Here is a 23,076-nt window from a genome sequence, read left to right as displayed (position 1 = left end):
TTACACTGCAGAGTCCTGCCCGGGTGGTCTCAGCCCTTCTCCCCCAGAGGAACCTCCCCAGGGCAGTCTCCCTCCTCGGCACCTCGTGGGTTACCTGGCCTGACAACATGCAGCAAGGCAGGCACCCAGGGAAGCTCCCCTGCCCAGTGCCAGGTGGGCTCCCCAGTCTGACAGCACTGAGTAGTAAAACCCGGGAGGAGTTTTCTTTGTCCTGGGCGGGGAAAGCTGGACCCTTTCCCTCAGAAGCCGCAGTCTGCAAACAGACTCTGCGCTCAGCACTCAGCCCCTGCTGAGCCGCCTGCCTGGCTCCGGGTGTGTTCTCTCCGTTCACCCGTGCGACCTTGCTCTGTCCAGTCTCAGTGACTGGGTGCTCTCTCGAATTCTGTCCCATCCGTTCTCATGGATGTCCTGCCTCCATAAACTTGCTACTTGCCTACCACTGCTTTCTGTCTCATGCCAGAGTTCTTTCTTGCGAGAAGACAAAAGCCCACACTAGGATGTCCACTAACACCCAAGTGGATGACACCTGGCCTTGGTCGGGGAGAGGGAAGTCCAGGGGGAGAGAGATGGAGAGGGTCCCTGAGTGGCAGCCCCAGCTGAAGTCCGACAAGAAGAAGTCTCTCCCCCATTCTCAGCCTCATTTGTGCTGCAGGGAGTGGTGCCTTAGCGCATGAGGAGCTGGGGGGGGGGGGTCTAGTTTTCTATTCCAGGTGTTTGCCTTCTACTTACGTTAGCAGAGATGACTTAAGTAGACGTAAGTAGACGACTCTCAGTCCCACACTGCCTCTGGGGAGGGGAGGGGGCTGCAGGCCGAGTTGATCACCAACAGCTAATGATTAAATCAATTGCTCGAATGTAATTGGTAGTGGGGAAGTAGGCAGGATGGTTAGGTAGCAACCGGTGAGCTGGAAGATCTTTTTACACAGTTTCTACCTGTAGCTCTGAATTGTAACTCCACCCCTTGCCTGTCAATCCAGTATGTCCATTTTCCCACAATGCACCTGTGTCTCATGTGGGACCAGGAAGGAGGATATGTCATGATGGCCTCAGGGAAGGGAAGCACCATGGAACTCCCAGAAAGCTTTAGGCATGTGAAGCCTCGTCCAAACTCCACGCCCTTTGCATGTTCAACTAGGACACCAGCCCCTCCCACAGAGGGACCACTGCCCATGGTCACTAGGACACCAGCCCCTCCCACAGAGGGACCACTGCCCGTGGTCACTAGGACACCAGCCCCTCCCACAGAGGGACCACTGCCCGTGGTCACTAGGACACCAGCCCCTCCCACAGAGGGACCACTGCCCATGGTCACTAGGACACCAGCCCCTCCCACAGAGGGACCACTGCCCGTGGTCACTAGGGCACCAGCCCCTCCCACAGAGGGACCACTGCCCGTGGTCACTAGGACACCAGCCCCTCCCACAGAGGGACCACTGCCCGTGGTCACTAGGACACCAGCCCCTCCCACAGAGGGACCACTGCCCATGGTCACTAGGACACCAGCCCCTCCCACAGAGGGACCACTGCCCATGGTCCTTTTCTGCCTTTTGCTTCTGGCCCTTGTTGTTCCTCCCTCTGGCCTCGTGCCTGGTTCTCTCCTGCTAGGCAGCTCCTAGGCCCTCTGGTGATGGTGTCTCTGGGTGTGGGATGGCCCTCACCCACCCATGAGTGTCTATCCTGCCTCTCCCTTATAGAAGCCCTGCTCTTACCTCTGACCTGTAGTCATGCCTCTGCTTTGAATTCTTATCTCTGTGTGGGTAAGAACATGATACAATTGGCCCACAAGTTCCCATCCGTAAGGAAGCTGCCATAAGAACCTGGAAGAAAAGCTGTATGAGGACTCCGGAGGGTGGAGCTCAAAGAGGACAAAGGAACCCCAGCCCCACACACACCTGGCCACACCTGCACCTCTCCTCACCTGGATGTTCACCTGTGTCCTTTGTAACATGCAATGTGATGAACAGGAACCCTAAGAAAAGCATTTCTCTGAGTTAATCACACCTAAGGCAGGGGTTGTGGGAGACGATTTGGAACTGGGCAGTCAGAAGCACAAATGAAATGGCCTGGAATTGTGGCCAGCGTCCAAGGGGATGAACCCTCAACCAGTGGGTCTGGCACTAAGAATTTATGGGTTTGGAGGCGCCTGCTGAGGTCCCTGCATGCTTGCCTGCTGGGGGTCAGCAGCCCAGGCAGCAGGCCACCAGTGTGGGCAAAGCAAGTGGGGGAAGCTGTGTTTGGTTTTTCCTTTTCCATGTTTCCCATCCATCCTTGGGCACCTTGGAGGACTTCACATCTTGGCTTTTTGAGGGGTGCTGCATTCCTGCTGGATCCAAAGGTAGACTTTAAGAAAATTGAAAACTTCCTCTATCAGTAAACCCAGGAAACAGAAACAACCCCGAGACTCCAAAATAAATGCAGATACCCAAAGTGGCTGGCATTGGGCAGAGGTGTCGGGAGAGGAAGTGAACGGCCACCAGGCAAATCCCTAGAGGTGAGAGGCTCAATGGCAGAAAAGAGCCTTTCTGGAAATGAAGACTTCTCCCTGCACTCGCTGTGACGCAGGAAGGCGGCAGAGGCTCAGGGGCATGGGGGAAGGGAAACTCAGGGGCATGATGGGAAGGGAAACTCAGGGGCATGGTGGGAGGGAAACTCAGGGGCATGATGGGAAGGGAAACTCAGGGGCATGATGGGGAAGTGGCTCAGGCTCAGTGCAAGGTGGGAAGGGAAGCTGAGGGGCATGGTGGGGAAGTGGGTCTGCTAAGCCTGGTCCACATCACTAGTGGTGAACTTGGATTAGAACAGGACCAGCTTGATCCAAACAGCAGCAAAATGCAGCACCAAAAGAAAACACATATCAGAAAAAAACAATCGCCAAAGGATAAGATGAAAATGTCAAGTGATTCTTCATGAATAAAAAGTGCATTCCTCAAGGAAAACTATGAAGCCCATTGCAAGACTCAAAAGGGCTGAGGAGTGGACGAGAGTGGCCTGGGCTGAGGAGGAGCAAGCGAGGTCTGGACCCTGGAGGAGACAAGTGTGGTCTGCCCAACCTTACAGAAAGAACTAGAACAACAACAACAAAACACTTCTGGAAGAGAGGTAGCAAAAGCATAAGGAAAATAAGACACCACAAAAGCGCAGGGGAGAAAAGACGGGTCAGAATTAAAGAGATGAACAGATACTGCCAGCCAGGAGGAGAAAAGAAACAAAGTGTGGCTCTGGCCTGGGCACTGGCATCCCATAGACAGGTGCCAGATGGAGTCCTGGCTGCCCCACTTCTGACGCAGCTCCCTGCTGATGTCCTGGGAAAGCAGTAGAGGACGTCCCAGCTGCTAGGGCCCCTGCACCTCTGAGGGAGATCCAAAGAAGCTCCTGGCCCCTGACTCCAATCGGCCCAGCTCTGGCCCTAAAGACCATTTGGGGAGTGAACCAGCAGATGGAAGATTTCGCCTCTCTCTCTGTCTCTACCTCTCTCTGTCTGTAAACTTGCCTCTCAAACAAATAAATTAATCTTTTTAAAAATTAAAAAATAAAATGTTTCCAAAAATGAATACCCCTAACAGGAAGTGATCAGACGTCCGCCCGAGGCAGAGCAGGTGCTACTAAGTCTCACGGTGGCAGAGCAAACGTGATGGCAGCACAGGACAGTGTCACACGGAGTGGCATGGTGGCTTCACTTTCAGTGCTGGTCGAAGAAGTAAAAAACAAGTCCAACACAGACATCCACGTCGACTCCGTCCAGATCAGACTCGCTGAGGATCACATTCCAGTTGGAGAGCTGCACGGAAGACGCGGGAACAGTGAGCTGAGCTCGGGGCTGTGGTCTTGGCAGAGGACGAGGAGGCAGGGATTTTGTGAAGGGCCGACCTACCGTGTAGCTACGATGACTATGGTGATTACCACAGTAGTGCACCCAGCACAAAAACCCTCAGGGACCTACAGCCCACAGGCTCCTGGCTGACAGCCCTGAACATCTGGGAGCAGCCAGTGTGCCCCTCAGCTGAGCTCAGCCCCTCACCCTGAGCCCGTCCCTCTCACTGCCCCACACCCCCAAGGTGCCTGGCCGGGAAAGGCCATAGGGTCAGGGCCTCGATTACTGTGCCTCTCGGGTCTTGGAACCCATGGCAATGCGGTCCACATTCAAAATTAGCTGCCCCAACAGGGCCTGAGCCCGCCCCTCCCACCAGACCCTCAGCAGTTGAGGGGCCAGAGCAGACCCCAATCGCTAAGGCTTAGAGTCCACCCCAGCACTGTCTACCGCTCCTATACTTTATCCCTCACACAGCCAGCAGCCTAGCACCCACAAACTTGGTGCTCACACCAGAGAGGCAGCCCTGCCCTGGGGTGGCCTCTGAGCCCCAACTCCAGAGGACGTGGAGGACGAAGAAGGCCTGTGTTGAGCCCCTGCTCATGGGTTCCGGCGACTTGCACAGGGTGGATGGGTGTGGGTCCCAGGGCCCAGTTCTCACTCCCCCTGCTCTTCCCTCGCCAGTCCTGCATGAGGAAGCACCAGGATCCTCAGAGGGGGTGAACATGGTGCAGGGCTGCTTGGGGATGTGGTAGGAGCCTCCAGCTGTCAGTGCTGACGTGTAAGGTGCAGGACACACTTCATCGGCTGCCCCTGCTGAGTAAACACCAGCATAGGGGGTACCACGCTTGAACCACTGCCCCTCCTACCCAGCCTGGCCTGGACACTGGTCAGACACACCCACCATCTGGCCTCTCCCATGTCCCCGGGAGCCGCAGGGCAGGTGCAGAGAGACACAGGTGTGGAGAGCAGCCAGGGCAGCTGTGCACCCTGGAAAGGAGAGGAGGAGTTCAGCTGAGGATGTCCCTGGGTCCGCCATCTTCATCTGGAACCCACAGACCCTCCCTCAATGCTTGGGGAGGGGCAGGAGGAGGAAAATTCTTCATGGACCCTCTCTCTTTGGAAGACCCCCCCACAGCAGCCTAGGTCAGGCCCCAATGGGCCTCGGTGAGGACTGTCTCTGGCCAGCTGCAGCCCCAGAGCCCTGGCACAGGTCAACCCTCTCCAAAGCATGAAGACCAGAGACTCCCAGCACTGCTCCGGGCTGCAGGGGAATTTGTGCTGGTCTGAGGCACCGTGGTTATGCTGGTAGTAGTTATTATACCCACAGTGCCTCAGGCCACACATAAAACTCCTCCAGCTGTGGCCCGGAGTTCAGAACAAAGGTTGCTGTGAAACAGTTTGAAGCACATCGGAGCTGGGGAACTGGGTTTCCACAACCGCTCAGGACGCAGCTGCAGGAAGCCCCTGGCCACCACGAGAGGCTGGAGAAGCTGGGCCAAGACCCAGCAGCAAACATGAAGTGTGCTCAGTGGTAACACAGACGACAGGCAACTGTTCACCTGCACAGAAAAGAAGCACTGTGGCCCTAACAAAGCCAGCATTCGGCCACACTCAGCAGCCACAGGTGAGGACACGGGGTGGACAGCTGTTGTGTGTGTGGCTCCCTCCTGCAGCCCCAAGTTGAAGGTCACCAGGAAAGCCAAAGCAAGCCTCTGAACACAGCACCAGTAAATGCCAAATCTCTAGTGCCCGACCACCGCCGTGCTCCGGGAGGCAGAGGGGCACAGAGAGGAGGGAAGACAGCCAGTGTCACCCCTGCATGTAGTAAAAAGCAGCAGTTCGCTGTGTAAGGGGTACAGCACAACGAAGTCTTTAGATCTCGAATTATAAAGGCAACCACTGCCCACGCAAATAGGGAAAAAAGAGCTAAAGACGTCACCAAAAGAGAAGTTTACCTGGGACAGAGCCCTTGTGTTTTAACTAGCCTTGTCTCTAACTGACATGACGAAAGCTGTGGCAGAAACCTTCCCAAGGTCAGACAAAGAAAAAGCAAGGCCTGCGTTCCTGGAGTGCACGCGGCTGTGCCTGCCGCCTGCGATGCTTCCCGGCACTCACCGTCTGCTCAAACGTAGCCCTGTCCGGTTCTGCTCGCTGGTACAGAGCAGACAGCAGACGGCTCAGCACGTGTGAGATAGATAGACACACACACATACATAAAATCTCCAGTTAACTGTGGTCCGCGGGCAGTGTTCTATCAAGCCTGCGGCTGCCATGCAACATTACCGTATCCAATCGCGTGTAACCATATAAAGGAGACAAGGAGGCTAAAGTCATACAGAAGGCAAAAGCCTTCTTTGTTCAGGACTCAGGATTTCGGATAAGAAATTCCACCTGGGCCTTATGCTGGCGTAATAAAAGACTACCTCTTGTTAAGAGGCCTTGGTGTCTTGTCTCAGTACAGGAATCCTGCCACATACCAAGGGGCCAGCACCATGGCACAGCAGGTAAAGCCATTGCCTGTGGTGTTGGCATCCCATGTGTGCACACGTTCTAATACTGGCTGCTCCACTTCTGATTCAGCTCTCTGCTAATGGCCTGGGGAGGCAGCGGAGGATGGCCCAAGGAGGAGACCAGACCAAATGGCCTGGCCCTGACTTCCAATCAGCCCAGCTGCTGCTGTTGCAGCCATCGGGGGAGTGAACCAACAGATGGAGAACCTTTCTCTCTATCTGTCTCTGCATCTCCCTCTAACTCTACCTTTCAAATAAATAAGTAAATCTTAAAAAAAAAAAAGTTTAACAAGAAAAAAGCAAAAAGACCCTAGTTTATTGGGAGTATAGACAATGGCTATAAACAACAGTTGAATGGGAAAATGACCATTTCACCCATGTACAGTGAATGTAAAAACAATCACAGATCATTAAAACTATAGAAGTATAGCATTCTTAACCATTGGTTGGACAAAGCTATAAAACAAAGTTTACAAAAGCACTAAGCCCTGGGGCCAGCACTGTGGCAGGTAAAGCTGCTACCTCCAGTGCCAGCATCCCATAGGGGCGCTGGTTCGAGACATAGCTGCCCCTCTTCCGATCCAGCCCTCTGCCACGGCTTGGAAAAGCAGTGGAAGATGGCCCAAGTGCTTGGGCCCCTGCACCTGAGTGGGAGACCTGGAAGAAGCTCCTGGCTCCTGGCTTCAGATCTGCACAGCTCCAGCCATTACAGCCATTTGGGTAGGGAACCAGCAGATGGAAGACCTCTTTCTCTCTCTCTCCCCCTCCCCCGCCTCCCACCTCTGCCTCTCTGTAACTCTGTCTTTCGAATAAATAAATAAATCTTTTAAAAATTACTTGTTAAACAACTGTTAGAGATTACTTTCAGGAAATCGGTACATATGATGCTGGAATGGATATTTGGGGAGCAAACCTAGAAATCTCCTTTAGGATTTGGCAGTGTGGAGGAACTTTGCAAACTGTTACATGCTCACACGTTGGACATGTTTTGGAAAGCTACACCTTACATATTTCCAGGAAGCACAGGGCAAATTATCAATAAAAATAACAGACGACTTGCAGAGTGTGGATGGCTGAATTCAAGATCATTTTCTATACAATCTCTCCAGGTGTTACAAAGGTAGACTGTGGAGATAGATCATCGAGACTTGCTCTAAGACACAAGCCACAGTGCAAACCTTTCTCTTGGTACCTAGAGAACATTGATCCTGATTCGCAAATTCCATGTCACTGTTTCTCATTGGGAGAGATCTGAAATGTGGAAACAAATCAGTGTCTGGATAACATGGCTACAAAAGAGAATGAAAAGCTGGAATTTTTAATTGTCACAGTACGAGAGGTAATCAGGCTTTCTCGTACACTGCCAACAAAGAAATCGGAACAATGACCTTTGCTTGGATGTCTCCAAACTCTATGGCCCAGTCACAATGCTCAAATGCCACCACCTAGAAGACAACCGACTCCGGGAGTATGACTCGCTGAAATTAACCTTACGGCACCTGGACAGTAATCAGAGCCTGGACAAGGCGTCAAGGGGATAGCCAGGTGCCCTCCAGCCCAGGAGACTGCAGCGGAAGCAGTCACAGCAGGGGCTTCTTCGAAACATCACACTTCCAGTCCTTGGGCCCCTGGACCCGCGTAGGAGACCTGGAAGAAGCTCCTGGCTCCTGGCTTCGGATTGGCGCAGCTCCAGCTATTGTAGCCAATTGAGGAGTGAACCAGCGAATGGAAGACCTCTCTCTCTGTTTCTGTCTCTGTCTCTGTCTCTCTCTGCCTCTCCTCTCTCTGTGTAACTCTGATTTTCAAATAAATCTTTAAAAAAAAGAGTCATGGTAAAGAATATTCAGACAGTGAAACAGACAACAAAATGGTTTCTGTCAAGTGCATATTTAGATCAGATTCTTCAATTGTAATGTTGATCTGCTTTTTTTAAATAAAATTTTCCTGGAAATGTTCAGTTGGCATTTTTTAGTGAGTTAGCAGAAGTGCAATTATTATTCCACATTACTGGTCCTGCATTTCTTCCCTAAATTCCATGTGGGTTAAATTGATTTTTCTGATTTTAATACCACAAAATCACCTGAGTATCAATGAAAAGTTAATTTTTAATCTCACAGAAAACCTCTTTGTGACTTTTCTCCTGATATATAAAGCAATCCGTTGGCAAAACTGCATGTAATTTTCTCCCATTTGTAGGACTCTGCTTCATGGCGTCTGTGTCTTTGATTGTCGGAGTTTTCACTGCAGGCAGTGCTACTTCCTGTGTCTGAGAACGCCCAGGGCTGTTTGCCAGGCCGAGTGCACAAGTTCTCTCCTCTCCTGTTGGAGCTACTCAGCACCAAGCACATGCGGACGCTTCAGGGTAGAGCTCTGGGCCAGATGTGTAAACCGCGTCCCAGGAACTCGTCAAAGAAGTGGGTGCTGGGTGGAATCCTTTCCTCTTCCAGGAGCTGTGTGTTAACTCTGTCTTCAGTGGGCCTGATGCTTGAACAGACCAGACGTCTGATCAATCAGTTGTTTCCATGCTCAGAGTGGCAGGTCTTACTCCTTACTGTGAGAAAGCTCAACAGTGGTTCAGGCCTGGTTTTGTTTTTTAAGTGGGGAATGTGAGTGACTTAATTCATGGGTGCTTTTAGAGCCTGATGGATAATCCAATTGCCTTTGTTTTTCTAATTAAAGAACTCCTAAACACTTTGAAAAGATAAAATATTCCTAAATTTTAAAAAGTATTAAGCCCTTTTACTTAATGTAAATTTGAATGTTATCTCAAAAAAGAGAGGGAGAAGGAAGGAAAGTACGAAGGGGAGGGGGAAGGGAGGGGGAGGGGAGGGAGGGGGAGGGAGGGAGAGGGAATATTATTATGTTCCTAGAGTTTTATCCATATACCACATTGAAACTGTTAAAAACTAATTTAAAGTGCCCGGTAAAAATTGTAGAATTAAAAAGGAAGGAAAGTCCAGTATGGGAAGCACTCCACACAGCAGACTCCTAGAACGACAGTCGCTGTAAGTAACACTCTGACCTCAGAATCAGCCCTTAAGGCTTCCAGGTCTGGCTGAAAGGCCTGCGAGAGTGTTTCAGGCATGGAAATCCAGGACTCTGGCAAAAAATATTCTACACGGAGGATCTCTGTGAGGCCTCAGAGGAAAGGAAGGGCCATCAAGGGAGGATGTGCTTTTCTCTGAAGGGAGGAGAGAACTTCCACTTTGCTTATGGCCGTGTCCAAATACCGATGGAGTCTATGGTCACGAAAGGCATCCATAGCCTTGGCAGCCATGGCAAGAGCCTCAGATGATCACTGACGTCATAAATCAGAGTGTTAATCGTTAAAGGAACAACAGAAGTCCCTGTGCACTTGCTTCCCATGTAGGACCTCCGTCCCTAATGAATTGTTTTTTTTTTTAATTTATTTAATGAGCATAAATTTCCAAAGTACAGCTTCTGGACCACAATAGCCTCTTCCCCCCCACCCCCCGTGTCTTCCCTCCCATCCACAACGCTCCCCTCTCCCACTCCCTCTCCCCTTCCCCTCCGTCCCTAATGAATTGTACTATGAGAATCAACTGCAAATTTTATTCCCAAATTGTGCTCTACATGTTGTGTGTGGGGGTGGGTGCAAACTGTTGAAATCTGTGCTAGCGAGAGAAGCAAGGTTTATTCCTGTGTACCGGGCCGTGCTGCTTATGGCAGCACTGGAGAGGGGGCGCTGAGCTGATGGTATGATGTGTAACAGAACAGACTTTACCACCTGAAACTGCTGCTTCAAGTTCAGCTCAGGCAAAGAACAAACCTCAAAACAACCAACAAGACCAAAGAAGACTACACTTAAGTGGAAGACACAAGAAGTTTGTGTCTACTCAACAGCTTTGAACGAGCACTCCCCAATGCTGCTAGTAGTCTGTGAGGTTGCCTGGGGCAGCAGCGGCTGTGTTCTTTATTAGCTGGGTAGATCATCTTCTCGCTCTTTAATACTAGCAGCTTTCATCCTTTGAAACGTGTGCTGAAACGAAGAGTCAGCAAATGCTGCTGAAAGTGCGGTGTTTGATCACCACTGCAAGATGAGTTTCTCCACGATGGACACAACGGGTTCCCCATGGCACTCGGCAGCACCGCGTGAGGCTGGGCTGCTGAAAAACTGTTAACCTCCTCTGGAGTGATTCAGTGCTCCGAACGCCAAGCTAGACTCTTCTTCCACTGTTCACAGTATAATGGCGACCTGCAGGACTTAAAAGGGGGAGACAATGTTGAGTTTGAAGTATCATCTGACCAGAGGACTGGGAAACCCATTGCTGTTAAACTGGTGGAGATAAAATCAGAAATTCTCCCTGGGGCCAGCGCCACGGCTCAATAGGCTAATCCTCCGCCTTGCGGCGCTGGCACACTGGGTTCTAGTCCCGGTCGGGGCACCGGATTCTGTCCCGGTTGCCCCTCTTCCAGGCCAGCTCTCTGCTGTGGCCAGGGAGTGCAGTGGAGGATGGCCCAAGTGCTTGGGCCCTGCACCCCATGGGAGACCAGGAGAAGCACCTGGCTCCTGCCATCGGATCAGCGCGGTGCGCCGGCCACAGCGCCCGGCCGCGGTGGCCATTGGAGGGTGAACCAACAGCAAAGGAAGACCTTTCTCTCTCTCTCTCTCTCTCTCTCTCTCTCATTGTCCACTCTTCCTGTAAAAAAAAGGAAAAGAAAAAGAAGAAAAAAGAAATCCTCCCTGAAGAACCAATGAACGCACAAGAAGTGTTTTATCTGACTTACACCCTGAAGTTGTTGAAGGGAATGTTCAGCTAGAAACTGGAGATAAAATTAACTTTTTAATTGGTAGTAAACATGCTGGTGCTGTAAGTGCTCCCAACATTATGCTGTTGGAAAAGAAGCAAGCCCGCTCTCAGGAGTGGTGTGTGCCGTGAAGGAGGTGTTTGGCTTTATTGAAAGAGGTGATATTGTAGAAGAAATATTCTTTCACTATGGTGAATTTAAAGGCAACATAGAAGCTTTACAGCCTGGAGACGATGTGGAATTCACAATCAAGGATAGAAATGGTAAAGAAGTTGCAACAGATATCAGACTGTTGCCTCAAGGAACAGTCATTTTTGAAGATACCAGCACTGAACATTTTGAAGGAACTGTAACCAAAGTTATCCCAAAAGTACCCAGTAAAAACCAGAATAACCCATTGCCAGGACGCATCAAAGTTGACTCCGTGATTCCTAAAGAACTTCCCTTTGGAGACAAAGATACAAAATCCAAGGTGACCTTGCTAGAAGGCTACCATGTTAGATTTCGTATTTCAACAGATCGACATGACAGATTAGAATGTGCAACCAACATAGAAGTTCTATCAGATACATTTCAGTTCACTAATGAAGCCAGAGAAATGGGTGTGACTGCTGCCATGGGAGAGGGTTTTGGTTTCGCCAAGTGTGTGGACCGCGATGCTCGTGTCGTCTGTTCTTCCCCCTCAGGGAAAGTCTGGGTGGGAACCAGCTCCATACTGCAGATGAAGCAGAGTTTACTGTGGTGCCTGACATGTTCTCTGCCCAAAGAAATCATGCTGTGAGGACGGTTTCATTCCACTCTCATTCACTGTAGAAAAAGAAGCCACTTGTTCCAATCCTAAAACCACCAGCCCAAATAAAGGCAAAGAGGAGCCTGAAGATGGCATTATTGCTCATGACGATCGTGGGGTGAAACTGACTATCGCTTCTCAAGCCAAGGGTGTGGAAGGATCTACTTCCTCTCAAACAGGAGATAAGATTGAATTTAGTATTAGTGACAGAGGCCTGGCCAGCAGATTGCAACTTGTGTGAGACTTTTAGGTCGTAATTCCCATTCCAAGAGACTCTTGGGTTATATCTGAAGGATAATTTTGGATTTATTGAAGCAGCCAATCATAATAAGGACATCTTTTTCCATTACAGTGAGTTCTCTGGTGATGTCAATAGTCTGGAACTAGGGGACATGGTCGAGTACAGCTTGTCCAAAGGCAAAGACAACAAAATCAGTGCTGAAAAAGTGAACAAAACGCACTCAGTGAATGGCATTCCCACCATCTACTCTGGGAAAGTCATTCGCCCCTGAGGAGTGTCGATCCAACACAGCCAGAGTACCAAGTGATTGAGACTGTGGAGGAAGGGGATGTGAAGGGTGAGGTCTGTCCATCTGGCATAGATGGGATGGCCAACAAAGGGGGTTGCATGCAGAAAGGGGAGAGTATCAAGTTCCAGTTGTGTGCCCTGGGTCAGAATGCACAGACTATGGCCCCCAGCATCATGCCCCTGCATAGGGCCACGGTGGAGTGTGTGAAAGATCAGTAACTATGAAGCAGGAGACAGCGAGAAGCTCTTCTTCCACGGGAAAGCCGTTCAGGACGGCATCGAGCTCCAGGCACAGATGAGGTGGAGTCCTCAGTGATCTTAGTCAGACCTGGCAAGTGCAGCACCTGTAATGTTTGGCGGGTCTGAGAGGGCCCCCAGGCTGTTACAGCCCCTCCACCTGGTCACTTGGTCAATCTTTGAGGAACATCACCCTTGATGATGCCAATGCTCCTCGCCTTATGGTTCTTTGTCAGCCAAGGGGACCGGATAACTCAATGGGATTTGGCACAGAGAGATCCATCAGGCTGGTGTCATTGACTAACCACATCCACAAAGCACATCATTAATCCACTATGCTCAAGTTGGGGGGATTCTGGTGAAGGGTTTTGAGTATCTCCATCTTCATCCCTCCCAAAATCTGGAATGCTTATTCTCTTGAGCTTTTACACCAGTTTGAACACCTTCCTCATGTTATGTTTAAAAAAATAAATAAATTTAAGAAAACCATTTTAAAATTATGCACAGTTGCAGCCTGGAAAACTTAAGGTGACGCCTTATAGTATCAATTTTGGGAACTTTATTTGGTGCATTTAACGCAACTGGTAATGGACAAATCCACTTCGCCTGTGTAAGTGAAAAGTAGACTGTTATCTTGTTGGCCCTATGAAATTCTGCACTTGATATTTAGTGTAAATTCCACTTCATTACTCTGGCAAGATGTTCTGCCTTAGCACTCAGTTGCACTCTTTTCCTTTCCTTCCTGTTCGTTATGCTTTAATTCTGAGGGCCATATGAGGGTAGATTATATTACCTTTTTAAAAAGTACAAAAATTTGTATGGGCAAACCATGTTCTTAAGTTGATAGCTAAATGTTAAAAACGTTATTTTTCATATCATTTATAATCTTGTCACAATCCACTTCACGAAGTTTGGTTAGGTTTTAATGAAAATTATCTTCCAGAGTAGTTTTTTTTCCTGGGATGGGGGGTAAATAACTTTACTACAATTAGCATGTATGGTGCAGAATTTCATGCAAATGAGGCTTGCCAGCAGTGTGATAATTTAACATATTTAAATAAACAAAAGAATGCACAAACTTGCTGCTGCTTAGACCACTGCAGCTTCTAGGACCCAGTTTCTTTCACTGATTTTAAAACAAAACAGAAAAAAATTAAAAAGTTGTGCCTGAAATGAATCTTGTTTTTTTTTTGTTTGTTTGTTTTTGTTTTGTTTTGTTTTGTTTTATAAGTAGCTGCCTGGTTCCTGTGTCTTGTAGAATAAAGGTACGTGAATCTTGGTGTAGCTTCTGTTCCACCTTGTATCACGGGAATGGATTGGTCTGATTTCTTGGCCCTCATCTTAAATTGGCCAAATACAGGGTCCCTGGCCAGTGGACTGAAGGCTTTGTCTAGCATGACTTGGGTCAGCTTAGGGGGTGCAGGGGAGGGTGCTTTGATCTTCCCCATTGTCCTTTGAGGTTTTGATCTCTGGATAAAGAGGCCGTTTATCTTTGCAAACACAAAACATTTTTGGCTTTCTCGAATTTTCTGTTAATGTGAAAGAATGGAAGCGAATAAAGTTTTACTGATTTTTGAGACACTAAAAAAAAAGAATATAATCTATGCTAAACATGGAGTTGGTTCTCTGTATATAAAATCAAACTAAAATTGAAGCATAATGAAGAAGGAGATGGGAGAGGGAGGGAGGTGGGATGGGAGTTGGGGGGGCATGGGGGAAAGAACCCCTATATTCCTAAAGTTGTATCTATGAAAAAATGCATTCACTAAATAAAAACTTAAAAAAAACTAATTTAAAAAGATTTTAAAGAAAATGCAACTTAAAAATATTTTAAAAGAAATGCTGCTGGGGCCAGCACTGTGTCGCAGTAGGTTAATCTTCTGCCTGCAGCACCTGCATCCCATATGGGTGCTGGTTCTAGTCCCGGCTGCTCCTCTTCCAGTCTAGCTCTCTGCTGCAGCCTGGGAAAGCAGTAGAAGATGACCCAAGAGCTTGGGCCCCTGTACCCATGTGGGAGACCCGGAGGAAGCCCATGGCTCCTGGCTTCGGATCAGCACAGCTCTGGCCCTTGTGGCCAATTAGGGAGTGAACCAACGGATGAAAGACCTTTCTCTCTGTCTCTCCCTCTCACTGTCTGTAACTCTACCTCTCAAATAAATAAAATCTTTTTTTTTTTTTGACAGGCAGAGTGGACAGTGAGAGAGACAGAGAGAAAGGTCTTCCTTTGCCATTGGTTCACCCTCCAATGGCTGCCGCACTGCGGCTGGCGCACCACGATGATCCGATGGCAGGAGCCAGGTGCTTCTCCTGGTTTCCCATGGGGTGCAGGGCACAAGCACTTGGGCCATCCTCCACTGCACTCCCTGGCCACAGCAGAGAGCTGGCCTGGAAGAGGGGCAACTGGGACAGAATCCGGCGCCCCGACCGGGACTAGAACCCAGTGTGCCAGCGCCGCAAGGCGGAGGATTAGCCTAGGGAGCCGCAGCGCTGGCCTCAAATAAATAAAATCTTAAAAAAAAAAAGAAAGAAAGAAAGAACGAAAGAGATGCCGCTGCTCGGGATGCCTGCGTCCCGTCAGAATGTCTGGCTCTGCTTCCTGCTCATGTGCACTCCTGCAGGCAGCAGTGACGGCTCGAGTCCTCAGGGCTCTGTCACCCATGGGAGACCAGGACTGAGTCGCCAGCCCCTGGCTACGGACTGGCCCAGCCCCAGCTCTTGTGGGCATTGAGAGTCAGTGAATGGAAGATGGCTGTCTCTGTCTCTCTACCTTTCAAGTAAATTAGAAGGAACACACCCCACGTGACTGGGACTACTTGGGGAGAACTAGCCCACATGACTGAAGACCACACTTCAGTGGCCAGTGGGTCCCGTACATTTATAAAGAGTTACCGGGACAGATGTAGAGGACGGATTACAGAAGTTACAGAAGGAGTACAGAAGGCAGAGTTTAGGACATCTTCCCTCCCTGGACAAGATAACTCTCGAAGACTCCACTTTCCTTAGTCTCTGGTTGCGGCCGTGTCTCCTCTACAGAAGAGACTTCCAAAGTGCTCTGCACAGCAGGCGGGAGTTACAAATAGAGCAAAAATGTGGGAAGCACCTGGGCAAACTCGACTGTGTCCTCTGTGAGAGCCTTTCAGGCTGTGTGCCAGGGACAGCCAAGCCCACTCAGCTCTTTGCCCGCTGTCCTTCTGCAGGGAAGGGGTGGGGGGTGGAGAGCGGAAACACAGCGCCCTGTGCCTCTCCTGGGCGGCGCTGCCACACCCTTCAGGGCTCAGAGCTGTAGCAAGGTTGCTGCAGGGAAACAGGCGGGGCTGAGCGGTGGCTCTGCAGACTCCAACGGCCCCGTGCGTGACTCCGGGGCAGCAGAACAGGTCTGCAAGGGTGTCACCCGCTGGCCAGCTGCTCAGCAAGTCTTGGGAGTGGGCTTCTTCCAGATCCAGGAGCTGAGGGAGCCCCAGGGTGGGTGGGGGGCTCACCCACAGAATGCTGACCTCATCTGACATGGCATGGTGTCCAGCCATGCACAGAGGCCTCTGGAATGGTCCAGGAACCCCAAGGGCACTGCCTCAGGCAAGAAATCAAGGCCGCCCTCAAAGGAAAGGCCGGAAGTTGCCGCAGGGGAGTGGAGACTCCACCAACCACCGTGGGAGAGTGGGGCCTGTGCCGCCTGTGCTGGACCTCTCTCGCCCAGGCTGCCTCCAGCCCAGGCCCTCCCCTGCTTGACCTAATCTACTCCAGCCTTCAGGCAAAGAAGCAGTGAGGTGAGAGACATTGCTGGGGAATCTGAACTTACACTGAGAACTGCACAGGTCCCTTTTGTGGTCCTTGGGACAGAGTGGACCAATGTTATACCCACTGGGGCTAGCGCTCTGGCACTGGTGTCCATTGAGGAGAGGAGCTCAGCTGAGCAGAATAAACCTCCCTTCTGATTAAGAGGGAGAGAGAGAGAGAGAGAGAGAGAGAGAGAGAGAGAGAGAGAGACACCATGCCAAACCTGGTGTGTCACCTTAGGCATGCCCTAAACCCTGAAGAACTGAAGAGAGCTCTCTGGCTAAACCCACTACAAACCTCTAGAGATTCACTGAAAGCAGACATTCCACTTATCTACAAAGTCACAGTACAATGATAAAAGCAGCCACAGCAAAAAAAAAGGTGGGGGGAGAAAAAGAAACCAAAGAGTATCTCCACAAATGCTCAACAACAAACTCACCAATCCAGGAAACAAGAATAAGGAAGACAGTATGACACCCCCAAAAGAGCATGACACTTGGATACTAGATTGTGAAGACGGGGAGATAGAAGAAATGCAAGAAATGGAACTCAAAAAATTGATCATAAGATTACATAGAAGTAATCAAAAGCAAATGCATGAACTACTGAAATCCATGCAAGACATGAAAGAAAATTTCTCCATGAAATTAAGATCCCAAAGAGAAATCAAAATGTAATGAAGAATTCAACAGAACAAATAAAAATGCAGTGGAGAGCTTTAAGAACAGAATCAGTGAGGCAGAAGAGAGAATATTGGACTTAGAAGACAGAGCACAGGAGTATACAGTCAAACCAAAGACAAGAAGAGGAAATTAGAAAACTAATACACTGTTGGAAATCTACAGGATACTATACAAAAACCCCAATATACAGGTTCTAGGAGTTCCTGAAGACATGGAGAGAGAGAAGGGATTAGAAGGCCTTTTTAGTGAGATAACAGCAGAAAACTTCCTAGGTTTAGAGAAAAAGACCTCCAAGTGCAGGAAGCACACAGAACTCCCAATAGACATGACCAGAAAAGATCCTCACCACAACACATCGTAATCCAACTCATCACAGTGAAGCATAAAGAATAGATGCTAAAATGTGCACCAGAGAAATGCCAGATTACTTTCAGGGGATCTCCAATTAGACTCACAGCAGACTTCTCAACAGAAACCCTGCAGGCTAGGAGAGAATGGCAAGATATAGCCCAAGTCCTAAGAGGAAAAAAACTGACATCCCAGAATATTATATCCTGCAAGCTCTCATTTGTGAATAAAAGTGAAATAAGGACCATTTACAACAAACAGAAATTGAAAGAATTTGTCACCACTCATTCAGAGGCTTAAGGATGTGTTGCACACAGAAACATGGTCATCACCAAGAAAGCAGGTAAAGGAAGACAGTCTCTCAGTAAAAGATCACAGGAAGTTCAAAGTATAAGTTAGGAATATCTTTGGGAAAATGGCAGAGCAAAGTCATTTCTTGTCAATAGGCACCTTGAATGTAAATGTCCTCAACTCCCCAGGTAAAAGACACAGACTGGCTGGGTGGATTAAAAAACAAAACCCATGGCTCAGAGGCAAGATGGCGGAATAGGAAGGGAGCACACTGATAGTCCGAGGAGAGATAGTTTAATAAAAGTGGAGATACTGCAGTTTCAAGGAAGAGTAGGGGAGGAAAAAGCAGAAGAAACTCTTCCGGAATGCGTGATTCACAGTGGACCTGCGTGGAGAGCGTGGGAGCCCACAGTTCGGGACACCAGCGGCAGACTCAACACACCAGTGCTGGAACGCGAGGTGAGCCGAACCTCAATAGCCCGAGACACCGGCAGGCAAGCGGAGAGAGGAGACTAGAGGGAACGACCCCGGGGGGGGGGGGGGGGAGTTCACCAGGCTAACTGGAAGAGAGAGAGAGAAAAAAAAAAAGGTGACTGGTACGGACACGGGTTTCTCTCTCTCCGCTCACCTCTCAAGGGCGAGCAAGACAAAGAGCAGGCGCCATCTTGGACATACGTCATAAGCAGAGCGAACTCAGGTCTGCACCGGCCCTGAGCCTAGCAAAAAAACCTGACTCTGGGCGGGGCAAATTAACAGGAGATTAGGACCTAGTAAATTTGTGGCACTACTGAACTGAGACTGTGAAAAAAGAGACGGTGGGGGAGAGAACTCACGGAATTCACCTGAGTACTCTCCAGAGATGCTACAATTCCGTAACTTTGGCAACCCAGTGGGAGACTGAAGGAGAATTTGAGCCCACTCTGAGGGCCAAACAGATTCCCTGTGTGGTCCTTGGGAAAGAGCTTCTGATCTCTGGCTCCTGTGGGTATATCATTTGCCTGCTAACTAACTCCAACTTTGTTCAGCTGTGTGGAATTACTTCCCTTTTGAATCAAAAAGAGAAAGAGAGAGAGAGAGAGATTTACCACGCCTAACCTGGGAGTGTCACCTTTGGCACACCAAACAGAGCTCTCAGGCCACACCCATCTCAAGCCCTAAGGCTCCATCAAAAACAGATAGTCCACTTAATCTAGAGTCATAGTATAACAAGAAAAAGCACCACAGTGAAGAAACCAAATATCTCCAATATGCCAAATAACAAATGCAAAAACCGAGGTAATAAAAACAAGGAAGTCACCATGATGCCCTCAAATGAAAAAGACACCCCAATTCAAGATTATGAAGATGATGACATAGAAGAAATGCAAGAAGCAGATCTCAAAAAATTGATAAGAACATTAAGAAGTTCTCAAATTCTTGAACTACATAAAGCCTTAATGGACAAGATAGAAAATCTCTCTCGTGAAAATGAAATATTAAGGAGGAATCAAAATGAAACGAAACAATCAGTACAACAGGAAACTGTGATAGTGACTGAAGTGAAGAATTCAATAGATCAAATGAAAAACACAATAGAGAGCCTTACAAACAGAATGGGTGAAGCAGAAGAGAGAATATCGGACTTAGAAGACAGAGAACAGGAAAGGATACAGTCAGATCAAAGAAAAGAAGAGGAAATTAGAAATCTAAAACATATTGTCAGGAATCTTCAGGATACTATTAAAAAACCCAACATTCGGGTTCTAGGAGTTCCTGAAGGCATGGAGAGGGAGAAAGGATTAGAAGGCCTTTTTAGTGAGATACTTGCAGAGAACTTCCTGGGTTTGGAGAAGGACAGAGAAATCCTAGTACAGGAAGCTCACAGAACCCCTAATAAACACGACCAAAAGAGATCCTCACCACGACACGTTGTAATTAAACTCTCCACAGTGAAACATAAAGAAAAGATCCTAAAATGTGCAAGAGAGAAACGTCAGATTACTCTCAGAGGATCGCCAATCAGACTCACTGCTGACTTCTCATCAGAAACTCTACAAGCTAGGAGGGAATGGCGAGATATAGCCCAGGTACTAAAAGAGAAAAACTGCCAGCCCAGAATATTATATCCTGCAAAGCTATCATGTGTGAATGAAGGTGAAATAAAGACTTTTCATAACAAACAGAAATTGAAAGACTTTGTGGCCACTTGTCCAGCCCTGCAACAGATGCTTAAAGATGTGTTACACACAGAAACACAGAAACACGATCATCAGTATGAAAGAAGATAAAGGAAGGAAACCTCATAGCAAAAGATCACAGGGAATTCAAAGCATATATTAGAACTTATCTTTGGCAAATGGCAGGGCAAAGTTACCACTTTTCATTAGTCACATTGAACGTTAATGGCCTGAACTGTCCAGTTAAAAGACACCGATTGGGATTTGCTTCTTAACCTGATGCAATTTTAAATGATGCTTAATTTTGTTTTTAAATTTCAAATCCTAGCTCTTACCCATACATGGAACAACAATGAAATTGTACATGTAATTTGCCACTTTGCTACACTAACATTGTTCCAGGGGTACTTATGATGTACTTTTGAATTTTCTATACATGCAATAATGACATTTGCTAGCAGTTTTATGTCTTCCTTCCCAATATGTATGCATTTTGTATCCTTTCTTTGTGTTACTGCACTGTCTAGTAATTCCACCATAATATTGAAAAGTAGTGGTGAGAAAAAGACACTTCCCCCTTTCTCCAACTTAAGGGAAAACTGTCCAATTTCACTATTAAAGCTGGTTTTGGTAGATATTCTTTATCTAGATGAGGAATTTCTCTTATGTTCCTTGTTTGCTCAGTTTTTTTATGCCAAATATCTTCTACAAAAGTTGATGTAATCATTTAACATTTTTGCAGTTTGTGTAGGATGTCCAATTTATTGATTTTTTTAAATGCTGACAGCCTTGCTTACGTGGGATAAATACCACTTGCTTGTACTACATAAAATTGTTGGATTTTACCTATTATTATTTTGCTTTCTATTTTTATTTTGCATCTTTGTTCATGTGAAATGTTTTTCTATAGTTTTCCTTTCTTAGAAGTTTTTTAAACTTAAAAAATTAGAACTTAATTTAGAAAAAATTAGAACTTAAATTAGAATTTAAATTTAAAAAATTAGAACAATTTTTTATTAAGGTAATGCTGATTTCACCAATTGAGTTATAAATTATTATCTACACTTCAGATCTCAAGAGGAAATGGTAGAGAGTTGTCCTTTTTTGTACTTTGAATGTATGGTAGAATTCAACTATGAGTTACCCTTGCCTGATTTTTTCATTCCTTTTTTTTTGGTGGTGGTGGGAAGAAGTATGCATCTTTGATTCAATTCTTTTAAAGGAAATGGGCCTTGACTGATTATATTTCTTTTTGTGTAAGTATTGGCAATTTGTGTTTCAAGCAATTGTTCTGTTCATTTAAGTTATCAAATTTTTGTGCATAGTGATTTTAGTAGCCCCTTATTATCCTTAAGTTTCCATGGAACATTAATGTTCATTTCCAATGATGGCCACTCTTTGATTTCTGATACTGGTAATTTCTGTCTTTCTCTTTTCTTAATGAGCATGGAGAGAGGTTTATGAATTTGTTATTTCACTGAAGTATCTTTTGGTTTTGCTGATTTTCATATATTATTTTCCTATTTTTCAATATTATTCATTTATATTTCAATTTTCATTCCTTTTCTTTTTCATGCTTCAGTTGTTCTTCTTGCTACAGTTTCTTAAAATTTATTATCTGGGAACATTCTTCATGTGTTTTGTGAACATTCACAGTTTCAGGTGTATTTTGTTGTCCAGACTATGGTCCCTTCATGGAAGCTTGATCTTGTTGGACAAAGAATTCTGTAAATATTATTAGACCAAAGTAATTGATAAGGCTATTAAAGCCAAATTTATGCTTCTGGTTTTTTGCATTTTTGAACAGCCAATTAATGGAAGATTGATGTTCCCAAATATAATAGTGGAACTTTCTCTCTCTCCTTGAAATTTTGTCAATTTTTAAAAAATATTTATTTATTTGAAAGTTAGGGTGTCTGGGTAGAGCAGGAGTGGGGAGAGACAGAGAGAGCACACGCGCACGCGCAAGAGAGAGAAAGAGAGAGAGAAACAGAAAGAGAGAGAGATCTTCCATTCACTGTTTCACACTTGAAATGGCTGCAATACCTGGAGCTGGGCAGGCTTAAGCCAGGAATTCCATCCTGGTCAACCATGCAGCAGAAAGACAGAGAGATGGATTGAGAGGGGAGAATCTAGAATTCCAAACAGCACTCCAAAATGGAATACAGGTGTCCCAAGCAGTGGCGTACCCTGCTTTGCCAGAATGCCCACCCTCATTCTGTAGGTTTTTGAAGTGTATTTTGCAGTTCTGAATTTAGGTGTATACACAAATTTGCTAGGTTTTAAAGCAATGGCTGCCTAATCATTAAGTAATCTTCCTGTTTGTCTCTGATAATTTTCCTTGTTCTGAATTCCATTTATCTGAAATTAGTGTAGTACCTCCAGCTTTCTTTCAATTAGTTTTAACACATCTTTTGCTATCGCTTTATTTGAACTTGTCTGAATCAGTATATTTAGTGAATGTCCAAAAGACAAGAAGTTATTATACTCACTTTGTCAATCTTTATCTTTTAATGAATATATTTAAACGATTCACATTTAAGCCTTTAAATAAGAAGATGGTTTTCATCCTATTTCACAATGGTTACTGTTCCTCTTCCCTGTCATAGCTAATAAATGATGTTTCTAAGCCCTTTACTGTGAAAAGTTGGTGGGATTCCTCAAGATAAAGCAAAGTATTGGATCCCTAAGTCCATGTTGCCTGGGAGTTTCCCATTCATAGTAGGAATGGCCTCCAGCCACTGGGTAAAATTGCCTTCACACAAAGTTACCCTCTAAGTGCTTCAGCCAGGGCTCTGTTCCAGATAAGCAGGTCCCAGCTGTGATTCCAGCTTTACGACCTTTGATGATTCCTGGGTGCTCATTGCATTGTAACTGCAACTCCTTAGTGTGCCCAGAGAAGCTGTTGATATTTGTTTTGTTTAGCTTATTATTGTTGTAATGAGGAGAGTAATGACTTTCAAGTCTTTTCATTTCGGAAATGATACTTGAAAGAACTTCCACTTTGACTGTGACATTGTCTAAATAAGATCGGTGTTGGAGCCTCGGGTGATTACTGACGCCATAAATAAGAGTGTCAATTGTTAAATCAACAACAGGAGTCACTGTGCATCTACTCCCCATGTAGGATCTCTGTCCTTAATGTGTTGTACTATGTGAATTAGCGGTATAACTAAT

General features: G+C 47.0%; 1 long non-coding RNA gene and 2 pseudogenes across 2 annotated transcripts in view; 2 read left to right on the top strand and 1 right to left on the bottom strand.

Annotated features, from left to right (window-relative positions):
* The first annotated feature begins 5,812 nt into the window (after nt 1-5,812).
* LOC138847312 (polypeptide N-acetylgalactosaminyltransferase 1 pseudogene) lies at nt 5,813-9,760 on the top strand (annotated as a pseudogene).
* A 120-nt stretch (nt 9,761-9,880) lies between these two features.
* LOC149120175 (uncharacterized) overlaps nt 9,881-23,076 on the bottom strand; it is a 30,205-nt gene continuing 17,009 nt past the window's right edge. For both annotated transcript variants that reach the window (XR_016226905.1, XR_016226904.1), the window contains exon 2: nt 9,881-10,545. This is a non-coding gene — a long non-coding RNA (uncharacterized LOC149120175). The remainder of the gene's footprint in view (nt 10,546-23,076) is intronic.
* LOC138847311 (cold shock domain-containing protein E1 pseudogene) lies at nt 11,033-12,976 on the top strand (annotated as a pseudogene).

The sequence above is a fragment of the Oryctolagus cuniculus genome, chromosome 20 (assembly GCF_051225735.1).
Source record: "Oryctolagus cuniculus isolate XC-2025 breed Fujian yellow rabbit chromosome 20, ASM5122573v1, whole genome shotgun sequence".
In the NCBI taxonomy this organism is placed as follows: Eukaryota; Metazoa; Chordata; class Mammalia; order Lagomorpha; family Leporidae; genus Oryctolagus; species Oryctolagus cuniculus.
This window is presented reverse-complemented; position numbering and strand designations above follow the sequence as displayed.